The 26,961-nt window shown below is 40.1% G+C and overlaps 1 long non-coding RNA gene across 2 annotated transcripts; it reads right to left on the bottom strand.

Moving 5' to 3' along the window:
* Positions 1-1,376: 1,376 nt before the first annotated feature.
* LOC128315299 (uncharacterized) lies at positions 1,377-17,198 on the bottom strand. 2 transcript variants are annotated; one of them, XR_008297979.1, is made up of 4 exons: positions 16,949-17,198; positions 16,323-16,511; positions 8,249-8,431; positions 1,377-3,407 (listed from the first exon to the last, which is right to left on the bottom strand). It is a non-coding gene; the product is annotated as an uncharacterized LOC128315299 (long non-coding RNA). The 2 variants fall into 2 exon arrangements; XR_008297980.1 differs by lacking the exon at positions 16,323-16,511.
* Between the last annotated feature and the right edge of the window lie 9,763 nt (positions 17,199-26,961).

Genomic DNA, 26,961 nt, shown 5'->3' with positions numbered 1-26,961 from the left:
AGGAGGGGATAGAAATTAAAACCACAAGCCTAGGACTAGCAAGTTCCCCAGTCATGATCTGTCTGGAGAAGTAGATCTCCACACCCCAAGACACAAACAGAAAGTAACAAAAAACAATTGGATGTTATCATCTCTCAAATCTGGGCCCCACTAACTTCTTAGCTTTGAGATCTTGGAAAAGTCACTTAACTTCTCTCAGCTTTATGATACAATAGAGAGAAAACACCTCACAGGCCCTCTCTCCTGAGGATTATATAAGTTATGTAAAGCCCTGATCCCTTAGGGCAACCCTCCCTGATTTAGTTAGAACTGTAGTCTATCCCAAGATCACAAAGCCAAGCGTTCTAGTTTCCACAGGCTTTTTCAGCAGGCTCCAATATCAATTATTTGTAGCAACTATGGACACTCTAAAATGGCATGCAAATTGTTGTGGGGGTTATGAGTGTGTTTGTTTTTCAGGACAAAGGGCCAACAGCCTGTAAAATTGTCCGTGAAGCATCAAAATGCCCAGAGTCTCTGCTACAGAGAATGTACCCTTCCAGAGAACAAAAATACCTCTAGCCAGGGAAAGGGTAGACCTTTCTGTTCAGACTTGAGGCTGTGCCACAGACCATCCCACCCAGTGAGTTCTATTTAATATCTTGTCTCTGTGATTTGCAAATTTCCTTAGGTAAATATAACCATGATGACAGATTAGGGTTGTTTGGGGGGTTGGTTTGCTTTGATTCAGTTGTTGCTATTGTTTTCTAGCCTCATGCAGTGATGGATGGACTATGACGGCATGCAGTCACATATATTCAACAGAAAACAGACCACATATGTGGACTCACATACATACACAGACTTCCTCTGAGAACACTATGCACTCTCAATTAGAGCAGTGTGAGTTGGGCAAGTGGGAAACTGAGGTTTGGGGTTACATAACTTGTCCCTGAAAACTTATAATACTATGCACCGTTTATCTAGAGCCAATGCCTCCTGTACACCAGGTACTCTGTCTACAATATCTCAAATTTTCACAACAAACCCTTAAGATAGGTAGGTATGATTCTCTCATCATCAAGGCAACTGAAACCCAGGGGGTTAATAACTTGACAAAGAAGATTTGAATTTCAGCTACTTCCAACTGAACTGGAGGGGAATTTCATTAAAAGCCAGTAAACACAGTGTAGAGTGAGACATTTAAGGGTAAAACAGAAACCAAAAGAGCATGTGAATGGGGGAAAAAATGGAGGTGGGCATTGTATAGAGCCTTAAGTGGAGAAAGAAAAAGCTTTTCTTCCAATTACTACTGCTACATAATCAGTAATCTACTATATGTAGAATACAAATACAAATATAAATCAAATCAAATACAAATACAAATCAAATACAGATACAGTAGAATAAAACAGCAGCTATTTTATTATGATCACAGCTTTTGTGGGTTGGAGATTTGGAACGAGCACAGCAGAGATGGCTTGTCTCTGCTCCAGCATGTCTGGAGCCTCAGCTGGGAAGACGTGAAGGCTGGAGGTGACTCAGTGGCTGGGGTCTGGAACCATCCTCGGGCATTTTCACTCATGTCTGGTGTTGATGCTGGCTGCTACCTGGGATCCCAGCTGGAGCTGTCAACCAGAGCACCTCTATAGGCCCCTCCATGTGACCTGGGTTTCCTCACAGAGTGGCAGCCTCAAGGGGGTAGACAGTTTAACGTGGCAGCCCAGAGCCTCAAAAGCAGGTGTCCAAGCAGACCAGGCAGGAACAGCAATGTCTTTTTTGGTTTAGCCTTAGAAATCACACAATGTCATTTCTGGTACATTCTATTAGAAGCAAGTCATAGCCATCTAAAATAAAACCTCACAGCCTTCTATCCATTTTCTAGGATATAAGAAAGATGTAAGAACTAGCACAGAAAAGTGATCTGGGTGGGATTTTGAGTGCTTCAGATTTGCAGAGGCCCTTGGGTGGTGATTATTGTAGAGAATGAGTTGGCAGGATGCCAACAAACGTACGTAATTTAAACTTTTTTAAAAAAACTATTGATTTGGAAAATCAGAGCCCAATAAATTCTTCATAGATGGGACTCACTTATTCAAAATCAGGGCTATCTGACCAAGGCTGAGTTAAAATTTCCTCATGTGCTATCTGTACATAAAGGCTTCCTCAGCAATTTAATCATGTAAACAAGATGCAGGGTCAGGGAGGGTTTGTCTATAACCTACTTAGGAAAAACTGTTCTTAAGAACTTTAGCACTTTAATCACCTTAATTGTTTGCATGCCAATTAATTGGCACTGCTAATTATAAATGAGTTATCTGTTCATTAAAGCGGGCTTAGACGAATGCCAGCTTAAAAGCACTTAGCAGTTAGTGTGGATTGTTGTGTTATCTACAAGCAAAAACCACATTCCTTTAAAAATGTCTGTATTATAAGCAAAAATTTAAAAAAAAAACCATAATTTCTTTTCCACAAATTCTGATTCATCCTACTGGGGTAATATAGTAAGACTGTAGTATATAAAACTGGAACTACAAGTGGTGAGAAAGGCAAATCTTCCAATGAGAAGAACGGAAGACACTCCAATAGACTGACGCAAAAGCAAAATCATGGGAGGAAATGTTTTGAGCTGTGTTTGCAATGAGAGTAAAAGCTTGAAGAGTAAAGAGAGAGAGTGAAAAATAGGGGAAAAGACAAAAGAAGGCAAGTGGCAGTGGGAAGTCATAACAATGAGATCTGGGGTCCCTGTATCATTAGTCTTCTAAAGAAGCAAACTTGTTCTGATTCTCTATTGCTGGCTAACACATTACCCACAAACTGAGTGACCTGAAACAACCTTCTTGTTTGCTGTTATTTGGTATAGTACATGAGGAATGCAGGAAGAGCTCAGCTGGGCACTTCCCCTCTGATCTGCATATTTTCCGCTGTGGCAGCTGGGACAGGATGATCCACCTACAAGATAGTTTCTTCACTCACACGTGTGGCACCTCAATGTTCCTTGGCTTCTCTCTCCACATGGAGTTTTCTCCTCCAGGTTCTCCCCATGTGGCTTGAGCTTCTCACAGCATAGAGACCTCTGGGTGGTTGGGTTTCTTGCATCCTGACTCAGGGCTCCCAAGAGACCAAGGCAGATGCTACCAGTCCCCTTAGACAGAAGATCTAGAAATGCATGGCGTCTCTTACACTCATACTCCATTCATCAAGGCTGTCACAAACCAGCCCAGATTCAACGGCCAGAAAATGGACCTCATCTCTCAATGAAAGGAGTGTCAAAGAATTTGCAGCCATTTGTAATCCACCGCAGGTCCACCATGAATCTGGATGAAGTCATACGATATTTAAAGTAGACAATGAAAACAATGAAGGTATTCTCACCTGGAAGCCTTTTTTGTTTTTCTTTTTATAACAGTTCTAAATTTCTATTTTACCTAAAAAATAAAGTTAGAGTTGTATAAGTGATGACATGTTAGGCACTTATACCCAACAATGAAAAGGCAAGCTTGGGATGTAAGCTAAGTCTTTGGAAGGAAGTTCTAGGTCTTCTCCATTTAAAGGTTTGCTTTGAATATGGCTTCAATACAAACAATCCCCTTTATATGAGCCAGAGTTAGTCTCTCACCTTGACTAAACACCTTGATGTGCCATATTGAGAGTGAAGGTGTGTGTCTCTCCCTCTCCTCCTCCAACATACCCTTAGCAAATTAGTCACCAGGTCACATCAGTTCTTAATTTGTAGGATCTCCTGCAACTGTCTCACCCCCTCCTGTTTCCATTGCCTTGCTTTCCAGAGTCCTTATCGCCATGTGCCTAATATGTCATTAAATTTGTTACAGACCTCCCTACATTCTACAACCCCTTTTCACACTCCTGACAAATTAATACCTCTTCCAGTTTAGAAATTACATATTACATCCCTACTCTTTTAGTATTTCCCTTAAATTCTTAACATGGCTCCTTAAAGTTAATGTAGCTACCCTTCTTCTGAGTAATAAAAAGGACCTTAAATGCCTTAAATTTCTAATCCCCTCCCTTTATTCCTTTGTTATTTCTGTCCAGTAATCTATTCTATGATACTTTCATATTCTTAATCAATACTTTTATTTCTTTACCCAGTCAAGGAATATTTAGATTTATCCACATGTTTAACAACTACTTGGGTTTGTTTCGTTTTTGTTTTTGTTTTCGGGTTTTTTTATTGAAGTATAACTGACATATAATGTTACATTAGTTTTAGGTGTACAAAATACTGATGCAACAATCCTATAACTTACTCAATGTTCAGCACAGTAAGTGTGGTCACCATGTGCACCACGCAATATTACTACAATATTGTTGACTATATTCCTTATGCTGCACTTTTCCTCTCTGTGATTTATTTATTTTATAATGAGAAGTTTGCACCTTTTAATCCCCTTTATCTATTTTGCCCATCCCCCAAGCTGTTTGTGCATCATTATTTCTTGGGCTCAATTTCACTCTTCATGAAGTGCATCCTTTTTATACAAGTGGTTCTCAAAGTTGACATCACACTAGAATCACGTAGGGATATTTTTTAAATCCCAGTTCCCAGTCTGTACTGCAGAAGGATTAAATCTAAACTCTAGGGGTATAACACAGGTATCAGTATTTTGTAAGTGTCTTCTGATGATTCTAATGTGTAGCCAGATTGAGCACCTTCATTTTGGAAAATCCTTTAGCAAAGTTCTCTTAGCGGTAAATTGTCTCTGGTTTTATCTGAAAATGTTTATAAAGACAGTCACCTTCATATGGAATCATAATGAAGCTGAATTTAAAATTCTAGATTGATAATTATTTTCTTTTAGCATGTAAAAGAAGTTATTCCACTGTCCCCTGGTTTCTATAGTCTCTTTGATGAGGTCTGCTCTCAGGCTAATTTCCTTCCTTAGTAAGTAGTCTTTATTTGCTTTATGGTTGCTTTTATATTTTTGTCTTTGTCTTTGAGGTTTTCAAGTTTAATCAATATGTATCTGAACAGGGAATTATTTTTACTAAAAAATAAAAGTGTTTGACATTTATTATATTTCCTGGATTTAGAAATTCATGTCTTTCAACATTTTGGAAAATTCTCAAGGCGTTAGCTCTTCTAGTATTATCTTTCTCTCATTCTTTCTACTGTGTCCTCAAAAAAAATCTTATTTTCCATTTCTCAGTCTTTTTCATTATATTTCCATGTCTCTTAACCTTGTTTTCATATTTTCCTTCTTTCTAATCTCTCTTTGAATATCTTCCAGTTCACTTCCAGTTCATTCTTCATCTCTGCCTAATCTACTATTTACCTTGCCTTTTGAGTTTTTAGTTTCAGTTTTATAGTTTAATCTCTAGATGTTCTATTTTATTCTGTATAAAACTGGCTGATAATTATATATGCTCTATTTCTTTATTATATTTTTTATTCTTTCTTTTGTGTCTTTAATCAATTTAAACAACTTTACTTAGAGAATATGTCCAGTAATTCCATTATCTGAAGCCTTAGGGACTTAATTCTTTTGTCCCTTGTAGTGGGTTGTCCACTTGTGGTGGATTGGTTCCTTGCATATATGGTAATTTTGAAGCATGATCTTGAGTTTGGCAGGACTTTAGCTGTAGAAATCTTGTGCAATCGAATTTAAGGGATGTCCTTCCAGAGTGGTGCTCCATAGGTGCTGCTAGTCTGGAACCAATTTCATGTTAATTTCTTTTCTTGGATTTCCTGGAGCATGAAAGTAAGGACAATAGGATTGTCCTTATGAATTCTCATGAGACATTTTTCCCCACTAAGCAAAGCCAGCTGGGTATTTTTATAGGGTTCTTGGGGTTTTTTTGCTTTGTTTTTTCCCAGTAACTTTTCAGTCACCATTTTACTGAGAGTGCAGCCCTTTGAAGGCTTTTTAGGGGGAGAGGGGCTTCAGCTCAAACATCTTGCTGTAAGAATGCCCAGGGCCTCAACTTCTTGTGGTCTTTAAACTGAAGTCACTGCTTATTGAGACTGGCAACACATTCCAGGGCAGCTGAACTGAATGTACATTTGCCATTCTAATTTTCTATTTCTTTTTCATGTTTTGGTCCCTGAGTCTTTCCTTTCCTAACCTCCAGAAAATTCTGCAATGCATTTAGGGTGTTCATTCCATTCCATTTTATTCAACATTCTAGTGTTGTTTTGTTGTTGTTATTGTTGTTGTTGTTGTTGTCGAGAGAAATTTTCGGCTTCACCAACTAATTAGTTCACCAACTTGCCATAAATGGAAATCCTCATATATATCCCCTCTAAAGTCTGAAAAGAATACATTATAATTTGCACGGTTGTTCATATTATTAGATGAGCAATGTTATTTATTAATTGAGAGTTAAATTAGTAAGGTCACTTTTTTGTTTACCAAGAATTTCTGTTTTCAAAGAAGTTACCCAAAAAAAAGAAGAAAAAAAGTTTTGGGCTTGAAACCAAGAAATTCTTTTCAAACTTTTAAATACTGACACAAAACTTTTTGAAAGGGAAATTGTGAACTTTCCTCTTGCCCTTTAGCCTTTAAGAACCCAATAAGGCATCTATTGAGCCAATGTGGTGAAATCACTCGCAGAGTTATAGCAACCTAAGAAATGATCTTTGGGCATACATTCTACTCTAGTTAAAATTCATAAAACTAGAGTGGATATTTTTTGTATATTTTGTTAATAACCCTCAATTAATAGCTCTGAGAAAATTTATCTTTATATTCCTGATGGTGAGATATCAACCTGGGTAGACTTACTTTGCCTTCCATTTCATAATTCATTTAGTAAAACATCAGAGATATGAATGAGTGATATGGGCCAAAATGAAGTTTTATTAATAAAAATCTGTGGATTCCAGTTAGTCAAATTACTTCCAACCCAAAGCAGCTTGGCCCAATGGAAGAAAAGTAAAAATTTCCAGTTAGTCCAAGCCTTCTTTGAATTATTGAAATCCCCCCACACTCCTCTTTCATCCTTCTATATACCTCACTATGGCCATATCTTCCCTTTTTATACTATCATATCTTCAACTCCAAATTCTATAGGGTCCCCTGCCCCTTTTTCCTTCTGAGAGATAGATAGATAGATAGATAGATAGATAGATAGATAGATATGCCAGCCCCAGCACTAAATTAACAGCAAAGATAAAGTGCTAAGGGGCTGTGAAGTTTTACCCTATAGAACTCACATAAAAGTATGGTACAATTATTCTGGTCAGATAAATTCTGTAAAGCATTCCCATGGAATAGACAAATTGGGAAAATGTGTGCTTCCCTCTGACTGGGTGCAGCTCCATGGACACAAAGTTTGGTCAGGGGGCACTGGTGGGATGTCAGCCTTCTGTTATCACCTCAGTGGGGGAGCTTTTGTGGAGCACACCACCTGCACAATCGTATGTTCAAACCTACAAGTCTCGGATTCCAAACCTCACAGTAAGGTCTTTCCAGGTGCTAGGATTCGTGACAATGATTCATGATCCCTCAGTGTTTGTCCCTAAAATAACTGGAATTTCACTTGTTTCCTCTCAGTCATCTCCAAACAAGTTAATTTTTCTTTATGGAGAGCTTGAATTGCCTGATCTTTGGATTATGGTGTCCCACTCTACTCACTCATCAATGTCCACTGCTAAAGAGGCCTCCCAGAGCTCTATTTCCTTGACCTCTGAGCCATTCTGGTGAGTGGGACAATCACTCTATTATAACTAAGCAAACCACACCTCCCACCTCTCTAGAACAAACAGTGGCAACATGGCTGCACATCTCCAGCCTTAAACAAGCTCTTGCTAACGGAAACTCTGACAAATCACAAAGCATAAGCAGCAATAGCAGGCACTGGGGTAATAATTTATTTTTAATGCCATGCTGTCTTTAACAGTGCAATTTCCTCTAGGGTGTTTGCTTTGAGATTGCAAGATAATTACATCTCAGAAACCAGGCTAATTACAGTTAACAGCCTGAAAACCAAAGGAACCCTTCCCTCCACCCCCACCTTTTTTTTCCACTAGAATACTACACAAATTCCAGTTAAAACGTGCAGCATCATTTAGGAAACCAATTTGACTACAGTTTAGAGGTTCATTCTCCCCTCCTAGCTGCACATGTATAACTTGCATTGAAGTGTATCAGAGGGACCTGAGTAACACAGCCTCAGTGATTAGAATAAATAACGGCACATAGAAAGGAAACAATGACAGCAATTTTCCAATAGAGATGAAAGTCTAAATGTTTCTGGTGGAAAACCAGGGTGGGAGTGTGGATTCGTGCTGCAAAGAAGAGATTACCTGTGGCTTCTAGATACTCTTTAGGGTCTCCTGGAGTAACCAATCAACCAATTCGGGCCATTTGTAGACTTAAGGAGCTGGATGGGAGGTGAGAAATCATCTGCTCAATCGTCACTATTCCATCAAAAATGCAAAGCATCATGTGCTGGTCATAAAAGTCTTCAAGAATGGCAATTCCATGACCTGGTCATTCAATGAGAAAACATTTTCTATCATCTCATAGACACCATGCTTTGAGGTGGGAATATACAAGTGGATTTTCTGATTTTTTATAATCCTTATGTCAAAAAGTTCTCCCAATCTTAAATTTATCTTCATGCAACGTCAGACCTTTTCCTCTACTGTGTTTTAGCTGAGATAAAGACTCTCTTAAAGAGATAGAGCTGCCCCTACCCTCTCCTTTGAATGGTATAATTTTCCATTCCAAGTACTTCCCAACTTTTTATGCAATATTCCCAACATTTATGCAAATGTGCATATTATTTCCCAACTTGTCTCCAGTTTCTATTAGCTTTTGAAATGTGGAAGCCAAACATTACTAGCTCTGGCTCAGTTTGGCATCTCTTAGAAACTAGGGCCTGGATTTTTTCTTCCATTTGTGGGGAAAAAGGGACTGGACTGGCAAAGTGAAGAGGAAATCCAATATTCTGAACTTTCACATGAAAATTCGTTCCTGTTTCGATAGTGTCTCCAGAACTTGTCTACCTGACATCATAGTCTTAAACATAACATAACTAAAGCCAAGCTCCTTCTTCAGGCTTTTGCACAATACTGGTGGAATTCCTCTCCATCCACATCCTATTCAGAAAAGTGATATAGTGGCCCTTCCCATTACCCTCCTTGCTAGAGGGTCCTAGTTGCTAATAACATAAAATTTGCATGCAAATGGTATCTCTCTTAGTAACAACTCCTTAGCAACACCACTTGACTTCATTCATTCTTTTAACAAACATGTACTGAATGCTCAGCAAGGGAGAGAGGACTTCACCATTTTTGTTCCTATTCAGCTTCTCTTATCAGCTCTCCCTTTAAAGAGGAGGAATTGCTAATCTTATTGATCAGGACAGTCGGTGGGGCCACTTTTGTCTAGCAGACAGGATTATTTTGCTCTAAAATCAGCACCCAGGTGTAGTGCTCGCCTTTTGGCCTCAGACTCATGTAGGTCCTGATACTAGAAGTGGGTCAGCCACCATAATTTAGTCTTCTTCTTCTCTGAGACCTGGCTGGAAAATGTCCTCCGAATCACTCTTGGGACAAGCCACCTTTATCTGCTCTTTGTTTCTATCTCTGCACAGCCATGCCCGAGTATCATGGCCCTAAGATTCAAGTTAGGGGCTGACAGAGAGGTGAGAGGTCCCACTTTCTCCTCAGATCTGAGCCATGTCTCTTTGCCAGTTTCATCGCAGAATCCTAAACTGGTATTTAGGTTGCTTGCCTGAGGAGCAAGCTTAATAGCTTCCCAGGAAGACCTTGGGAAGACAGGGAAGATTGACAGAGCATGATTTGAATATCCAGGCTATCAAATCATCACATTAGCCCAAAACCTCACCTCCAGTCTCTAAAATTGACTATATACCATGCCAGGTGCTAGGCTCCAAGGACACGGTCATATGAAGCACCTTCTCCTCCAGGGGCTTATGATCTAGTGGAACATTTTATCTGTCTTGGAAATTAAGTTTGCATTGTCATTATCTGAAAGAAAGCTTATCCTTGACAAGAGAACATTTGAAATGAAATCTAAGTGTGGTTTAAAAGAGATTTCATTGTGGAAATTTGGGAATTTGTGAAAGTGAGGTCAGAGTACCTGTGTTATGCTCTATTAAGATCCTTACATTTTATGGCTCTGCCTCAGAAACTTTACTAACTGGGAAAAAGGGAAGAAATTAGCAAAAGGATATAGTTCTATCTCAAGCCCAAACGTCCAGGCACAATTTTGGAGCAATAGAAACAACAGCTGGTGACCAACTGGCTTTTTTTTTAATGGGAGAAGACTTTAGAACCAAGGAGTGTGTAGCTATGAGAACGTTCACATCCAGAAGAGTGTTCTGACCCCCATCACACACAGCATGGTTTCCACCCCCCAAGACATTTCTGCCTCAAAATGGGAAAATCAGAGGCAAAAGTGTGTGAATTAACTCATTAGAGTTAATGAGAAAAAAAGTTCCTACTTGAAAGGAAGCTGTGGGGACAAATGACATGATGGATGTTTAAGGATGTGTCCCTCAGAAGAGTTTTCATTACTAACCATCATCATTTTGAACAACTCTTTAGGGCAGGTAAAGGGCAGGTGTTGCTGAGTAACAAGAAAACCATTTCTGAATTGTTCTCATAAAGTTGGGTCAACAGTCAACCACTGTTACCTGCACTTCCAGGTAACTGGAAAATCCCATTATTGGGGTCTCTGCTGGTCACATGAAGTGGGCAGGCCACAGCGGGTGGTTCAACTAAACAGTCGAGCTGCAACTTACAAGATTCAGGATGAGAGAGAAAGAGTCTAATAACACTCTGGGGATAGAATTCAAGTTGGATGAAATTTTAATTGATAAATATAGGAGGAAAATGATTTGTATAAAATTTAAAATACTCTTAAAGTATCATACTAGAAATTTGGGGTGTTGTTAATTCTCTGTATGCTTTATCTATTTTAAACAATTTAAAATAGAAATCTTGTGCTTTAAATAGGTCTCCTTTGGTCCACGGAACTTAGATCATATAACTCAGTTGCAAATCATCCAAATAGCAGCTCACTTTAATGGCACAGAAAAAATGTAAGAAGAAAGCATAAAAGGACTGCATTCCTAAAGTTATAAAGGGATGATAGATGGTATAATTTTTAGGAATAACGTAGGAACATTTTTAGGCAAGGCAAAACCTACCCTAATAACTTATTTTTCCAAAATTTCCTTGATTCACTTGTAATTCCCCAAAGAGATGCCCCAGCAAGTAAGTACATCCTGTTAAAGAATTCAGTAGTGTAGTAAAGATCTGCCTACACCAGGTTTCTCTCTGATCACTGTCACTGATGATTTTCTATTCATTCATTCATTCATTCATTCAAGAAAATTATTTTTCTCTAATTGGACCACAGATGCACAGAATTGGATTCAACATAATCCTTGATTGATGATCCTCTCATCATAGGTCCATGCCTGAGCTACTTTTATTTAGTTATTTTAAATAATGTGTGAAGCATTCATGAATGCACCACCCCCCCCCCCCAAAAACGTGGAACTTTGACAGGGATCTAAATCTAACCATATGCTTCCCCCCACCCCTCATTCCATCTTCCTGTTTACTTTCCCCACCTGAGATATAAGCATCCTTTTGAATCCCAATTTCATTCCCTTCCTTTCCTTTGTATATAATTTTATTGCATTTACATGTATTATATATGTACATGTAGAATATAAATTACATATACAAGGCATATGTATATGTGTATATATATTACTGTTTTTAACTTTATTTTTAAAAGGGGTATCATACTGTAAGTAACCTTTGGAAGACTACTTTTTTTCTTAACCTGATGATACTTAGATTCATCCATATTGTTGCAAGTTACTGTGGTTCATTTGTTTTTAGATAATAACAGACAATATTATGTCATGGGAATATTTTACCATTTGCTCCCTACTCTACTAATGTTGGGCATTTAGGTTGTTTCCAGGTTTGGGCTATTGTGAACAATGCTGCTATGATCATTCTTGTAGTTGAATCTTGTTATGCATGGGACAAGAGTTTTTCTTGGATACATACCTAGGAAATTAATTGCTGAGCAATAGGAAATGTAAATATTCAACTTTAAAAGACAATGCTAAACCCTTTTCTGAACTGATTGCATGTTCACCTTCAGGAGATTATGTCAAACTCTTTCCCAGAGTTATTGCAAGCCTACTTGGCATTGTCAGACATTTTCATTTTTACCCAATTAAATAGATGTGAAATGATATCTCATCATGGTTCTTATTTGCATTGTTCTGTTCACTAATGATGTTAAACATGCCTTTACAAGTTTATTGGTCATATGGTGATTTTTTTCTATTCATTTGTTTTTTTCATTTTTCTACTGGTGTGTGTGTGTGTACATGCACTTTTCTTAATGATTTGTAGGAGTTATTTACATTTTTTAATGTTAATCCTTTGCAGCTCTATATATTTTCAGTATTTTACCTGTTTATAACTTATCTTTCAATTTTCTTTAAGGTATCTTTCAATTTTGAATCTATTTGGAGTTGATATAGTATGAAGCAAGAATCCAATGTCATCTTTTTCCATATAAATAGTAGATAAGTACTTTTTTCCAGCTCCATTTACTGATCACTCTTTTTCTTTTACTGTTCTGATATGCCACATCGGTCACACACACACACACCCACTCTGAGGTTTCATCTGTGGTTCCCTAACCTATTCCTCTGGTCCATTTGTCTATCCCCATACCAATCTACATAGTCCTTCCTCCTTGCTCTTGCTTTTCAGAAATAACCTTACTACTCTTGGCCCTCTACCCCTTCATATGAATTTTGGAATCACTTTATCAAATACCATGAAAAACCTGGGGGTTTTATTGGAAATATATTGAACCTACAGATAATAATTAAAATCTTTATGGTATTAAGTATGTCTTACCCATGAACATAGTATCTTCCTTTTTATCTAGGTCTGCTTTTTAATGTTTTATTTTATTTTTTAGAGAGATGGGGGAGGAGGGGCAGAAAGTGAAGGGAACAGAGGATCTGAAGCAAGTTCTGTGCCGACAGCAGTGAGCCCAATGCGGGGCTCAAACTCAGGAACTGTGAGATCATGACCTGAGCTGTAGTCGGACGCTTAACCGACTGAGCCCCTCATGGTCTTCTTTAACATTTTTTAATAAGGTTTTGTAATTTTCCCCTAGAGATCTTTCACATCCAATGCTAAGTTACTCTTAGATACTTGGTTTTTTTAATCTATTTGGATTTTAATCTATTTTAATTTTGTAGATGTCGTTTTCTCTTTAATTTTGTTTTATAGTTTTTACTGGTATAGAGGAACACAACTTATTTTCATATTAATCTTATACCCAGACACCTTACGAAACTCTCATATATTTTCCAATAATTTGTCGGTAGAGTAATTGGGTTTTTCTAACTGTTTTATTTCCTCCTTTCTAATCCCTATGCCTCTAATATCCTTTTCTTACTTTATTGAACTGTCCAGAATCATGAATATAGTGTTAAAAAGAAATGGTAACGGGTGCCTGGGTGGCTCAGTCAGTTGAGCAGTTGAGCATCCGACTCTCAGTTTCAGCTCAGGTCATGATCTCACAGTTTGTGAGTTTGAGCCCCACGTCAGGCTGCCCATGCTGACAGTGGAGAGCCTGCTTTGGATTCTCTCTCTCCCTCTCTCTGCCCTTCCTCTATGTGTGTTCTATAAATAAATAAATAAATAAATAAATAAATAAATAAATAAATAAAACTTTAAATAAATAAACATTTAAAAAAGAAAGAAATGGCAATAGAAATATCTTTCATTATTCCTTCTCATTCTGCACTCTCATCCTGGGTGATCTCTTCTACTCCCATGGCTTCAACTGCTATCTAGATCTCTATATTGACTCATGCATCCAACTGTGAATTTTGTACTTCTTGATCTGAATGTTCCACAAGTGCCTCAAATTCAATGTGCCCATAACTCACCATCTAATCTCATTTCTCAACTGATGCCTACTCTTCTTTTATTTTCTAACTTTCTAGTGGTGCTACCATCTATGTGGCCCATACCAAAAAACTTGGAGTCATTTTTTATTCTCTCCTACCACACACCCTCTCAGACAACTAGTCTATTGGCTCTAGTTTGTTAACCTAACCCCCTTTCCACCCAGTCTACCAACCCCCATCATGTCACACCTGTCCTACTGTCATAAGTTCCTAAACCATCACCTGCATCTTGTCTTGCCTTCTACCAAACCCTCTTCCATGCCAGTCTCTCTAAACTTTAAATCTGGTCATACAGTGCCCAAATTAAAATCCTCTAATGGTTCCCCATAATTTATAGGAAAAACCTAAACGCTTTGCATGGGCAAATATCCAAAAGCCAGGCCTTTTTTGCTCTGGCCCCCATACCACATCAGCCTCATCTCCTGTTCTCCTCGCTCTAACACTCTATGCTTCCCCCCCCCCCCGGGGGGGGGGGGGCCTTGCAGTTCCACAAATGCCTGATACACCCTCTCTTCAAGGTTTTGTACCTGCTCTTCCCTCTCTGAATAGAGTGCTTTCCCTTCTCCACTTCCTTCCATCATTTCCTGGTTAACCTCCACTCACCCTTTAGGACTCAGCCTAGACATCACTTCCTTCAGGAAGCCTTTGCCTTACTATAATTGACCTTGCCTATTTTCCCCACTCCTTGAGGGCAGGAAAAAAATCTTATTCATGTTGACATCCCTAGAACCCGGGGTAGTACCTGACATGAGGTAAGAGCTCAGTGAATACTTTGGAAATGTACAGTGAATCAGTACTGCTCCCTTTACCCAAATCTCTGATCTACATTTGTTAAGACTCTTGTCTTTCAAAACTCCTTTCAATGCCTTCCTAATCCCCCCTCTGCCCTCTGGGATGTGCCCCACCACTTTGTTTACATCTCTCCTTAGCGCAGGTCTCCTGGGACTAGGGCTTATGCCTGATCCTCTCTACCAGCTGCTTGAAGGTTAAGGTTTTGCCTCATCCATCTTGGTGTTCCTGCCACCTGTAGCCCAGAGCCTAGCACATAACTGATGCCAAATAGATATCTAAAGTAATAAAATTGAATTCCCTCCTGGAGCCACAAACCAAGCGGAGAACGTGCTTTGGATTCTTCTGTGAGCTGAATTCGTGTTCAAAGTAGAAAGATTTCTGCCAGCATCTCCACCTGCACAGCCTTCCGCCTCTACCTCCCCAGTGCTTCTTCAGTTTTATAATGGAAATCTCTGAAACAATGTCATTCATTTTACATACTATTATTCATTTCACAGGCAATGCCTCTTCATCTTTCTATTCTGTGCTTCAAGGTGCACCTGCATGTTTTCTTGGCTTTGTTTTGGACATTTTTAAGGGAAAAGACTTTATATGGCACTTATTCTAGGTTTTCCTTCCTAGAAATATCACCCCACTCCTCCGTAGCTGTTTATGAGTGTCACGCTCTGCCATTTAAATATTAATGTTATGGAAACAGAAGAGAAAAATCAGTCTCTCATCTGACATGTGATGCTGAGGGAAATTAAGATTAATAAATGGTGACAAGCTCTATAGAGGAAATAAAAGTTAAATTGCCTTGGACTATTTTCAGAAGTTGTTTGAGCAACGAGTATTACGTTGAATGCCCCATAACTATGAACGTTCTAAAAGCCTGATTTCTGACTACAGATCTCAAATGAGAACTCAAACCTTAGCATTACCCTCAGAGGACTTGCATTCTGCAAGTTCACATGTAGGGGAAATCCTTTAAGGGACAAAACTGAGAAATCTCTGAAAATCAGGCTTTCTTTGTCAAATTTCAAGCAGCCACTGTAATTAGGGAAAAACAAATTTTACATCTAAAAATTTAAGTAATAAATATGTCTAGCAGGTAAAAATATAGGAAATTAACTAAAACTTTCACTTCATCGAGATCAATCACATCATAGACACATTGGCTTGGCTCAGCTAACTGTAGTAGGAGGGGGACCTCTGGTTCCTATTTTGGGTTTAGTTTCCAGAGCCTCTGCTCTGCTCAACCTGCTAGGGCTATTGATGAAAATGTAAGGCAGTGATTTCCAAAGTATGGTCCCTGGACCAGCAGCATCAGCATTGTTTGGGAACCTGAAATACAGATCTTCAGGCTCCAGCCCAGACCTACTGAATCAAAAACTCTGGGAGTGGAGCTCAATAGCTTCTGTTCAACAAGCCCTCCAGGAAATTTTGATGCGTCTTCAAGTTTTAGAACCACTGATTCTTAACCCTGGCTGCACATTAGTATCACCTGGGAAATTTTTCTTAAAAAACTGATGGCAAGGTTCTGTCACCCAGAGATTCTCATCAAATAGGTTTGTGGTGAAACCAGTGCACTGATATGTTTTAAAAGTTACCCCAGATGATGGGGCGCCTGGATGGCTCAGTTGGTTGAGCATCTGACTTCGGCTCAGGTCATGATCTCGCAGTCCATGAGTTGGAGCTCCGCCTCGAGCTCTGTGCTAACACCTTGGAGCCTGGAGCCTGCTTCAGATTCTGTGTCTCCCTCTCTCTCTGACCCTTGCCTGTTCATGCTCTGTCTCTCTCTGTCTCAAAAATAAACAAACATTAAAAAAAAATTTTTTAATAAAATAAAAGTTACCCCAGATGATTCTAAAATGCAGCCCAGGTTGAGGATTTGATTTCAGGCTCTGATTTGTTACTCTGGTGATGCCAACAACCTCAGAAAAGAGCTTTAGGCTCCCTCCTTCCATCCCTCCCACACCTCTACCCAGAAATGTATCTCAAATCCAACAGTTCTCAAACTTTACTATGCATCAGAACCACTCGGGGATTGTTAGAAACAGTTTTCTGGGCCCCAACTTTAGAGTTTCTGATTCAGTAGGTCTGAAGGCCTAAGAATTTGCCTTTCTAGAAAGTTCCCAGGTAATACTGAAACTGCTGGTTGGGCTTCTAACCCATGTATTCTCCAGTAACTCTGGCCTTGGTGAGGAGGGAAAAGTTCTTACCAGAATGAACTTACCCTGTAGAACCTCCAGTCTCTTGCAGATCCCCCAGCCTGTTCCATGGAGTTTCCTACTCCTTACCAGAAGGCAGTGCAGGGTCATAGTCCAGAGTGCAACCTCAGGGTCCAGACTGCAGTATTTAATCCCATAAACTCTCCGTGCCTCAATACCCTATAATAAAAAGAGGGATAATATATGACCTACCTGAAGGGGTGGCTGTGAGGATTACATGCATTAATACATGCTGTATGCATAAAAAGTGCCTATATTTTAAGTGCTCAAAAATTTGTCATTAGTTACAAACATAAAGTTATAATTAGTTACAACTTCTAAGTAGTCATAATTAAAGGTAAAGACAGCTCTTTCTAATTATTGTATAGCCCCTCCCTCTCTAGAGTATAGAGACTAATGCCTGGGTGGTTCATGTACACCGATGAATCAAAAGGACACATATCTTGCCATCCATACTCAGAATCATTTGTACCACTCCACAAAAAAATGGAAGGGCTGTTAATGGACTGCTAGGAGCCTGAAAAGGGTTCTCTCTAGAGAGGCCCCACCCATCAGTCATGCCAAGCACTGCAGCATCTCTTGGAAGCAAGTGAACAGAGCCCCTAAACAAGTTGAAGAACCTTTACTACAGTTCAAAAGGTGAATATGCCCAAAACTATTCCATGATTTCCCACTGTCTTAGGAATAAAGGTCAAGTTTTTTACCATTACTTAATGGGTCCTGGCCCCTTCCCAGCTTCTCATCCTATAACAAACCACTTGGACTTTTCTAAAAACACCCTGCCCCATGAAGTCACTGTGCCTTTGCTCTTGCTATTTCCTCAGCTGCATGCCCTTCTCCCTCCTTGCATTCCTTACATATAAATTTGCTGCTTTATATTTCTTTTTCATGTTCCCTCAAAGTCACCTCTGCCCTAAAACCTCCCTGACCCACTATGCCCCACTTCCCTGTAGGAAGAGATGATCATCTCCTTTCCTGGATCACCTCCCTGTCCTATACAATCCCCTATGAGTGCCTGGGCTGCCACTAGTTACTTACAGCCTCTCTCCACTGCTAGACTGTGAGCCAAACCAAAGAAGCAGCCATGTTCTTCTGGTCATCCTTGACCCCCCCACCAAGCGTAATCACTAGCCTGTATTAGGTGCTTCATTATTGAGTGAGTGTATGAAATATCCAATCAATTCTATATAAACTAAAGTCAATTCCTGGATAGTTAAAGGACACCAAGAGAGAAGAGATCAGAAGGGGTACAGAAAGAGGAAAGTGTGGTGACCACCCGAGGTGACACCAAAAATCATAGGTGCGTGGGACATAGAGCTGCTCCTCAAGAGGAAGGTTCAAACGACCTTTAGTTAGGGCAATGGTTCTCCAACATCTTTTACTTCTTTATACCCTTAAAAGTTATTGACAACACCAAAGTGTTTTTGTGTAAATGGTTACATCCTCCCATTTTTAACATTAGAAATTAAAATGGAGAAATTATTTTAATGTTTCTTCATTAGCTTGTTTAAAAATAATAAGCATGTAAACATAAATATTTTTTTAAAAAGCTATATTTTCAAAAAAAAAAACTTTTATTGACAAGAGTGGCATTGTTTTCTTACCCTTGGAAACCTCTTTAATATCTGGCTTATGTTAGTATATCCAGCTTCTGCATTCAACCTGGTATGATATTGCTCATCATGTAGCCTCTGGAAAACTCAGCTATATGTTTGTGAAAGAACGAGTGAAAAAGGCAAATAAAGTTTCAGTACTGTTATGAAAATAGCTCTAACCTTGTGAGCCTCATGAAAGAGTCTCAGAGATCCCCCCCATGGGTTCTAGGACTACACTTTGAGAACCACTGAATTAAGATGTAGGTCATCTGTGGTTGCAGAGAATGAAATAATAGTGACTTGGAAAAGATCAACATATATTTCTATCTTGCCTAAACTTCCAGATGTAAGCAGTCTCTATCAATCATGGCACTCTTTCTGGTTGTCGTGCCATCTCTGGTCTAAAATGGCTCCCCAGGACCCCCTCTACAATCCAGCCGGCAAGGAGGGAAGAGCATGCCCTCTTCCCCTGAGTACATGTTCCAGAAGTTGCATATATCACTTCCCCTCGTATTCCATCAGCCCGACCTTGGACAAAGAGTCTATTACTGAGCTTCACAGAAGACTGAGAAATGTCTCTAATCTCACTGGCCATATATTCTATCACTATAGATAAAGGTGAGAACAGATATGGGGATAAGTCTCAGTCTTTGCTACATTGACCTTTCTCCCTAGGGTCAGCTGGGCACAGTCCCAGAAAGGAGCTTAGACAAGCCAGGACTTACTTGCTCAGAAGGTCAAGGAAGCTGGTCCTGACAATGAGCAGAACTCACACAGCAAGATCTCTTTGCCTGTGCATCTGTCGCACAAAAACAAGGAAGTCTCAAAGCAGTTGGGCCTTCAGATAGGAAGTAGGAGCTCACATAAACAGCAGCAGACGGGAGCTAGAGATCAGTCACAATGGAAACTTACTAGTTAAGAGGAAAACCCCGTGCATCCACCATAAAGGAGACTCTGGTTAGGATAAAGGCCAAAATCATCAACATAGCTCACAAGGCCCTGCATGATCTCAATCACTTTACCCCAAACCTTATCTCCAGCTACAGTTCATGCCAGTCTCTCCCTCACCTTCCACATTTTGGTCATGTTCAATTCTCCAGTTTAAAGAGTATACCTTAATCTTTCCTGTCTGAGGGACTTTGCAAGTGCTATTCCTCTCCTGGAATACTCTTTTCTCCATGACTGCCTGGCCCACACATGTTCATTCTTCATTGAGGTTTGTGGAATAAACACCCACCAAATGAGAACAAGCAAAGGCTATTTATTCAGAGCTTGCTATATCAAGGGAGTCAACCACTATCACTTGGGTGATACCCAAGTGATATCACTTGGGAGATATCACTTGGGTGATATCACTTTGGCAGACTCAAAAGCAGGCAGAGGAGTGGGACAGTCTTTTTTTTTTTTTTAATGTTTATTTATTTTTGAGAGAGAGAGAGGCAGAGTGCTAGCAGGGGAGGGTCAGAGAGAGAGGGAGACATAGAATCTGAAGCAGGCTCCAGGCTCTGAGCTGTCAGCACAGAGCTTGATGTGGGGCTCGAACCCAGGAACTGAGAGATCATGACCTGAGCCCAAGTCAGATGCTTAACTGACTAAGCCACCCAGGCACCCCAGGAAAGTCTTATAATGCAAAAAGAGAAGGCTTCAGGTGTGCCCTGACTGGAAGCTATTGGTATGAGAAACCAATAGTAGGCAGGATAACTAGAGTGGAACATCCTATGTGATTGGTTAAATGTACATATTTGGCTTTCTCTGGTTGATCCTAAGTTGGAAGTCAGGACAGAAATTAGGGAAACTGTTTGTTATTAATCAAGTCCCAGCCATTTGTTACAGGGATTATTGTGTGGCTTTCTGGAGCTGGTTGCTAGAGATGGTGGTCTTTCTATAGCCTGACTTACAGATAGCAGGCTGGTTGCCTAAGTTGGTTGCTGTAGATGATGGGTTGGCTTGCTGGGCTAGTTGCTACAGATTATGGGTCAGAGTTCTATTTTATATTTGGTCTTACCATTGTCCATTGGGATATTCAGTCTCTCAGGTCTCAGCTGATAGCATATGCTCCTGGAAACCCTCCCTAGCCCCAGAAAAGAGTAGGCCCACCTGTAATATGCTCCTGAAGCTCCCTGAACCCCTCTTTGTGAACTTCCAGTAAACTTGTAATTACTTGACCAATAGGCTATAAGTTCCACAAGTGTAGGAACTCTATTTTTATTATCCATTCCTCTATGCTCAGCACCAGATGAAGTGCTTAGCCTGTAGTAAGGGTTCAATAAAAAATTATTATATAGATGGACAAGTGAATGGTCAGGTGTATGTCAAACCTTTGCAGAGCTAAAGGCAGTGTCCTGCTGCTTTTCAACTGACAAATTTCCAGGACCCTCTGGAAACAGTAGCTGAAGACATGAGTTCTGTATTAGTTTTGCACCATGAGCCATTATGGCATTTCAACAGAGTCACCTACCAGACAGGATAAGGTCCCATTCCATATTGAACCACGAAAAGTGTGAGCTGTTTCAAATTTAACCAATTCTCCAACCATGGGTCCAATCTGTCTGAGATCTAACATCTACCTTGGGGTCTCCATCCTAGACTATGTTTCTTCCTAAGCATGGATCACTGACAATACCCTACAAAACATTCTCTTGGGTCTTGGTGTTGCCCATCTCATGAGAAGATTACTTGTCCTGAAGTTCTAGCATAAACCTGCCAGCTGTAACATATCTTGCTGGTCTGACCCGATGGTGACCCACGGTGCTCTGTGTATGGGCTGTTTTCTTTTATTTTCCATCCTCTGAAGATTGTCAGAATTCTGCCTGTCTAAGCAATAAATCCATCTTTTCAGGGATCAATTGCCGTGGCTGGCTGCAATGCCTGGAAATCCAATTAACTGAAAAATAAATAAAAAATGAAAAATACACTGAAGCTGTGGCATAAATCAGCTAGAAAATGTTCTGCACATTAAAATAAACAAGGAGAAATTTCAACTTCATTTGTCTTCTTTTCCTTTTTTTAAACCCTGTTATTGATAAATTTAGCCTTGGTTCCAATTTTGTCTTAGCCACGATTTGCTCAAGTATAGATCTGTTGGGATGGCTATCTCCGTTCTAATTATACCCTGCAGGCACTCTCCTTAGAGAAGCCAACTCGGCTAGGATTACCTTGTGCCATATGTAAAACTTTAGGCCCTCTCTCCCTTCATCTTTTTACACCACATGTGTTCTTAAAGGGGCATAAATCTGCTCTAACATTGTGTGGGAAATAGGAGTTATTTTGGCTTTCTGGGACATTTTGAAAAGGACAGAGTTTTCATCAGTTGGCTGAGTGAAAGGCCTTATGCCTCACTGCTACTGGGTCTACTGGGCTGGAGCCATGACACGCAGAGCCCATGGGCACTGGACTACCTTCCTGGCATGCCTCACGGCAGTGAACCTCACTCCCAGCTGCATCGCTGGGCTTCCTGTCAATGCCCTGGAAAAGGCCCCACTGGGGTCCAAGGAACCAGGCAACCTGCAAAGCCCACCTGGGAGAGAACTGACCAACAAAGACACAGAGGGATATGGCTGCTTGAGCTCCCCATCTGTAACTGGAACAATATTTGTTTCCTGTGGGTGTCACTGTAGAGGACAGATCCTTATTCACAATCATGGCTAGGGTCCAGAGTGGGAGGGCTCTGCCACTCACTCGCCATATGACTTCAGACAGTCATGAGCTGCTCTGGATGTTTCCTTGTATGTAAAATGAGCAGATTGAAAAAGATTCCCAAGGTCCCTCCAGGTCCCATTGGCCATGATTCCAGGTCTGGTGAATAAAAGCACATTTTTTATTTAAGAAACATTTGATGAACTATAAACTAGTTCTTACATCCTTCCTTCCTTTTTTTCCTGATACCCTACCACTTTCGTCACTGAATTTGTCACCTCTGGGTTATGAGCATTACACAGACTACAAGAGTTGGTCAGTTGATGTCACCACAGAAAACAAGAAAACAAGAAATTGACTCTTTCTGAACATTTCTCATCAGGAAAGCAAAATGACACAACATTGTTCCCTCAAAAAGCATACTTTCACTTCATCCTACCTCTAAACACTCCCTGGATTAAACAAATGATATCAACAAATGTGAGAAGAAACCTCTCTCTGGCTTCAAAATGTGCCCATGTGGCAATTTTCAATTCAAACCACAAATTTTCTGTTATCTTTAGGTGGTTATTGATTTGGTTTTGCTAAAAAGTATTGCTTTATCTTCTAAACTTATTTCAAAATCCTACTTACCCAAAAACAAAACCAAAAGGAGACAAATTGGATGACAAAAAGTCATAATCATTGGAGACATAGTCATGACTACCTAGAGGTAGTTCCATGATCATAAAACTACATTTGCTGCCACAAAGAATAAAAAACACATAGGGATTAAGGTCTATCCTTAAGTCAAGCTGAAGAGATCAGACTTATGCAAGGAAATTACTGGAAAACAGTCCCAATACAACAGAGGGATAAATTTACCCTCTTAGTGCCAAGCCTGATCGCTATAGTATTTATTCAATCATTTATTCTACAAATTTTTCCTGGACACTAACTCTATGCCAGGCACTGTGCTTAGCAGTGAACACAACAGTCAGAGCCTGCCTTCTTGGAAGTTTACAGGGGGTGCTGTATATATCCAGGGGTCATGGAAACAATGGGTCAATTTCAGGGGAAACAACCAGTTATTTAGCATAGTGGAGACACAGTATTGTTTTGTTAACTTATGGCTGCATTTTTCTAGTGGTGTTGGCATCAAAAAGGCAGCAGGAGCCTGAGGCTCTTATCTTTCCAATCCCTCTTTCTTCTCCAAGGCAGGTAGTTACAAGTACCAAATAAGTTTCTATTCTCACTGTGGGGTTTTTTGGTTTAAAACTGTTTATTGATCAATAAAAAAGTAGAAAATCACAAAGTCATTGCCTGGGGAAACTGTACTAGTAATTTTACAGCAGGCTAGATAGTAAGGAAAGATTACAAATGTTAGTAGGCAGGAGACCCAGCTCCTGCTGAAAACAAGTCAATTCTTAGAAATATCCAACCACCTTAGTGACCTTGGAGAGCCTGCACAAGGTCAATAGCAGAGTGAATATGATCATCCTGGTCCTGTTCCCAGTATGTTTACTAGCTCTAGAAAAAAGTGGACAGGCATCATATGTACTCCCATATGCTTAAAAGTAATAAACATTGTAAATAACAGACTCAAGTCCTCAAAGGAATGCAAAAGAGAACATACATAGAATTTAGAACAACATTTTAAAATAGATTTTAAAGTTAATCTTTAAAATAGGACTGTCACTGGGACATATTGTTGCCACCGTAACTATTTATATTAATAACTCTGACTCACCCAATGAGTCTTTGTAAGCTCAGAGTATACTGGCAGTATTCATTCATTCTTTCAGTCATCTCTTCTTCCATCTGCTCAACGAGGACTGCTATGGGTGTGAGCATCCAGAGCTTCCACAGGAATACCATTGCCCTTGTTCTTATTTCTAACAGTGATCTTAAACTTGGCTCCTTTATGGAGAACATTCATTCCAACCCAGTCAGTACCTTTCCCTCCACCCACTTGCCTTACTTCTTAAGCTTCTCTGTGCCCATAACCCAGATGTTCCTAAAATAACTGGGGTCAAATATTTCCAATGCTCTTCTATGTCTGTTTGTATCCTCACCTACTTCTCCTTCCTCTGTGGCTTCCATAAGTCACCATGTTAAGTATCTTATATGTATTTTCAACTCCTCTGTTGCCTACTTAATGAATCCCCAGACTTAATTTCTTCTCTCAGCCTTCCTTACTCTAACAGATAGACAATGGTGCCTTTTCAGAGAGATAGCATGTTCTGGGTCTAAACAGTCATCCAACCATAAGGTTTGTTTATTAAGATCCCTGGAGGATGGTGAAGAGGTAAGTGAAGGATTGTCTGTTGATTGTCTCAATAGGCAGGGGCCCCATCCATTCCCAGGTGAGCCATCATTTTCATGTTCATGGTAAGGCTTCAGTCCTGAAACCCAAATGTGAGTATCACTTGCCAGTTCTGACCATATTCCATCAGGAACAGCCAACTGAAGAGATAGGACAAAGTTACTATCATTATTGAACATCTCAGCCAAAAGTGGTTCATCTTTTCCAGAAAAGGCCAGATCTTGATGGAATGGAATCCTGAACAGGTAAAATTTGGTGAGGAACAAAGAAAGAGGATAGGCTCACAACACAGGGCTGTCCATGGCTCATACCAGGTCAGGCAGCACCATCAAGAGTCTTGGAAGACAGGTGGAGCTTAGGGATACACCACCCCTCCAGTAACAGGCATTGAAGGATTGCAGAAGCAGGAAAAAAAATGACAGCCTCATAATAAAAGGCAAGTTCTCCACTTTTCACTTTGGTCAAAGGGAGCCTATCTTGTTTTATGGGAGAGCAGCAAGGCCACAGAACTGGGGACCTCCTTCCTCCTCTTCCATAATAGGATATCTTACACTGTGAGGTACAGTGAGGTAACTTAGGGTTCTCCCTTCTGATGTGGACCACATATCAGGAGCTTGTACTCCAGCTTTGACTCCATATCTAGAATTCATGGGGGTGAAGACTTCAGCTTGAGCCTTAAGACTCAAACCTAACTGATATAGTCATGTGGAGAACTAAGGACCCTCTAGAATAATCTCTATGCTGAGAAAAGAGACAAAGGAGGTGCAGAAGTTTGATTCAAGAGTAATGGATTGCAATCAGATGTGACACACTCAATGGTCCTCAATTCCAGGCTTAGGACCTACAGCAAGACCTAGAGCAGCAGTGACAAGAGTCGGCATCCTATTAGAGCTAGAGAGAGACTGCAGGAAAAGCACCAAATGCCTATGTGCTGATAAGATCTGAGTTTCCCCCAGGAACCCCCAGAGCCATTTTGGGGGTCATGGCATAGAGTCAGAGTGAGAATGCTGGCTTGTTGTCATCACAGGTATGGAAGAAACATGGAGGGGGACTGCCAGTCAAAGAGCCCCAGGTTTTAAGCTCAGTGCATCTTTTCACACAGACATTAGAGAGAGCCCTGGCTGGGATTGTGGATAATGGGTGTCAAGAAGTCCTCCCAGAAAGGAAATGTGTGACAAGTGAGTTCTCCCCACAAATGCAGGCCCTCACCTTACACCCCCCACTCCATAGATGCAGCAAAAGATGGCACCACCTGTTTCAAAGGGGCACATGCACCCCCATGTTTATAGCAGCACTATCAACAATAGCCAAAGTATGGAAAGAGCCCAAATGTCCATCAATGGATGAATGAATAAAGAAGATGTGGTATATATATACACAATGGAATATTACTCGGCAATCAAAAAGAATGAAAACTTGCCATTTGCAACTACGTGGATGGAACTAGAGGGTATTATGATAAACAAAATTAGTCAGATAAATACAAATATCATATGACTTCACTCACATGAGGACTTTAAGATACAAAACAGAAGAACACAAGGGAAGGGAAGCAAAAATAATATAAAAACAGGGAGGAAGACAAAACAGAAGAAACTCATAAATATGGAGAACAAACTGAGGGTTACAGGAGGTGTTGTGGGAGGGGGAATGGGCTAAATGGGCAAGGGGCATTAAGAAATCTCCTGAAATCATTGTTGCACTATAAGCTAACTAACTTGGATGTAAATTTAAAAAATTTTGGGGGCGCCTGGGTGGCTCAGTCGGTTAAGTGGCCGACTTCATCTCAGGTCATGATCTCACGGTCCATGAGTTTGAGCCCCGCGTCGGGCTCTGTGCTGACAGCTCAGAGCCTGGAGCCTGTTTCGGATTCTGTGTCTCCCTCTCTCTGACCCTCCCCCATTCATGCTCTGTCTCTCTCTGTCTCAAAAATAAACGTTAAAAAAAAATTTTTTTAATAAATAAATAAATAATTTTTAAGTTAAAAAATAAAAAAAGATGGCATCACTCCCATAATGGCTTCTTTAGCTAAAATTACTGTTGATGAACTCTGGTCAAAAAACAAAAAGGCCAAGGGGCCTGGTGAGAAACCAGAAAGACCCATATGACTGAGTTGATTTGATGTAGTTAATTAAGGAAAAGACCAAACATCAAACTCCATCAGACTCTCATTTTCCGTACAATTCTGGCCCGAATGGCTTAAGCTTGGGACTGAAGTCAGGACCACAGTTCTCCATCCTCCTCTGAAAGGTGACAAGGTCACCTGTGCCTGCCACTTAACCTCACTGACTCTCCATAACTTCAACTACAATAAGAAGAAACTGATACCTGTGAATTTCAGAAGGGGTTTCGAGGACTGATGGCATTCTCCAAATTAATTGGGGGTTAGAGGAGTAGGTATTTTCTGAGTCCCAGGTATTATTACAGCAGGATTTAGCCTTCTTAGACCTAGAAATGTTCCTTTCTCTTTATAGATCCTAGG

Source organism: Acinonyx jubatus, chromosome C2, assembly GCF_027475565.1.
Source record: "Acinonyx jubatus isolate Ajub_Pintada_27869175 chromosome C2, VMU_Ajub_asm_v1.0, whole genome shotgun sequence".
NCBI lineage: Eukaryota > Metazoa > Chordata > Mammalia > Carnivora > Felidae > Acinonyx > Acinonyx jubatus.
Note: the sequence above shows the minus strand (reverse complement) of the source record. Positions and strands in the feature narration are given on the sequence as shown.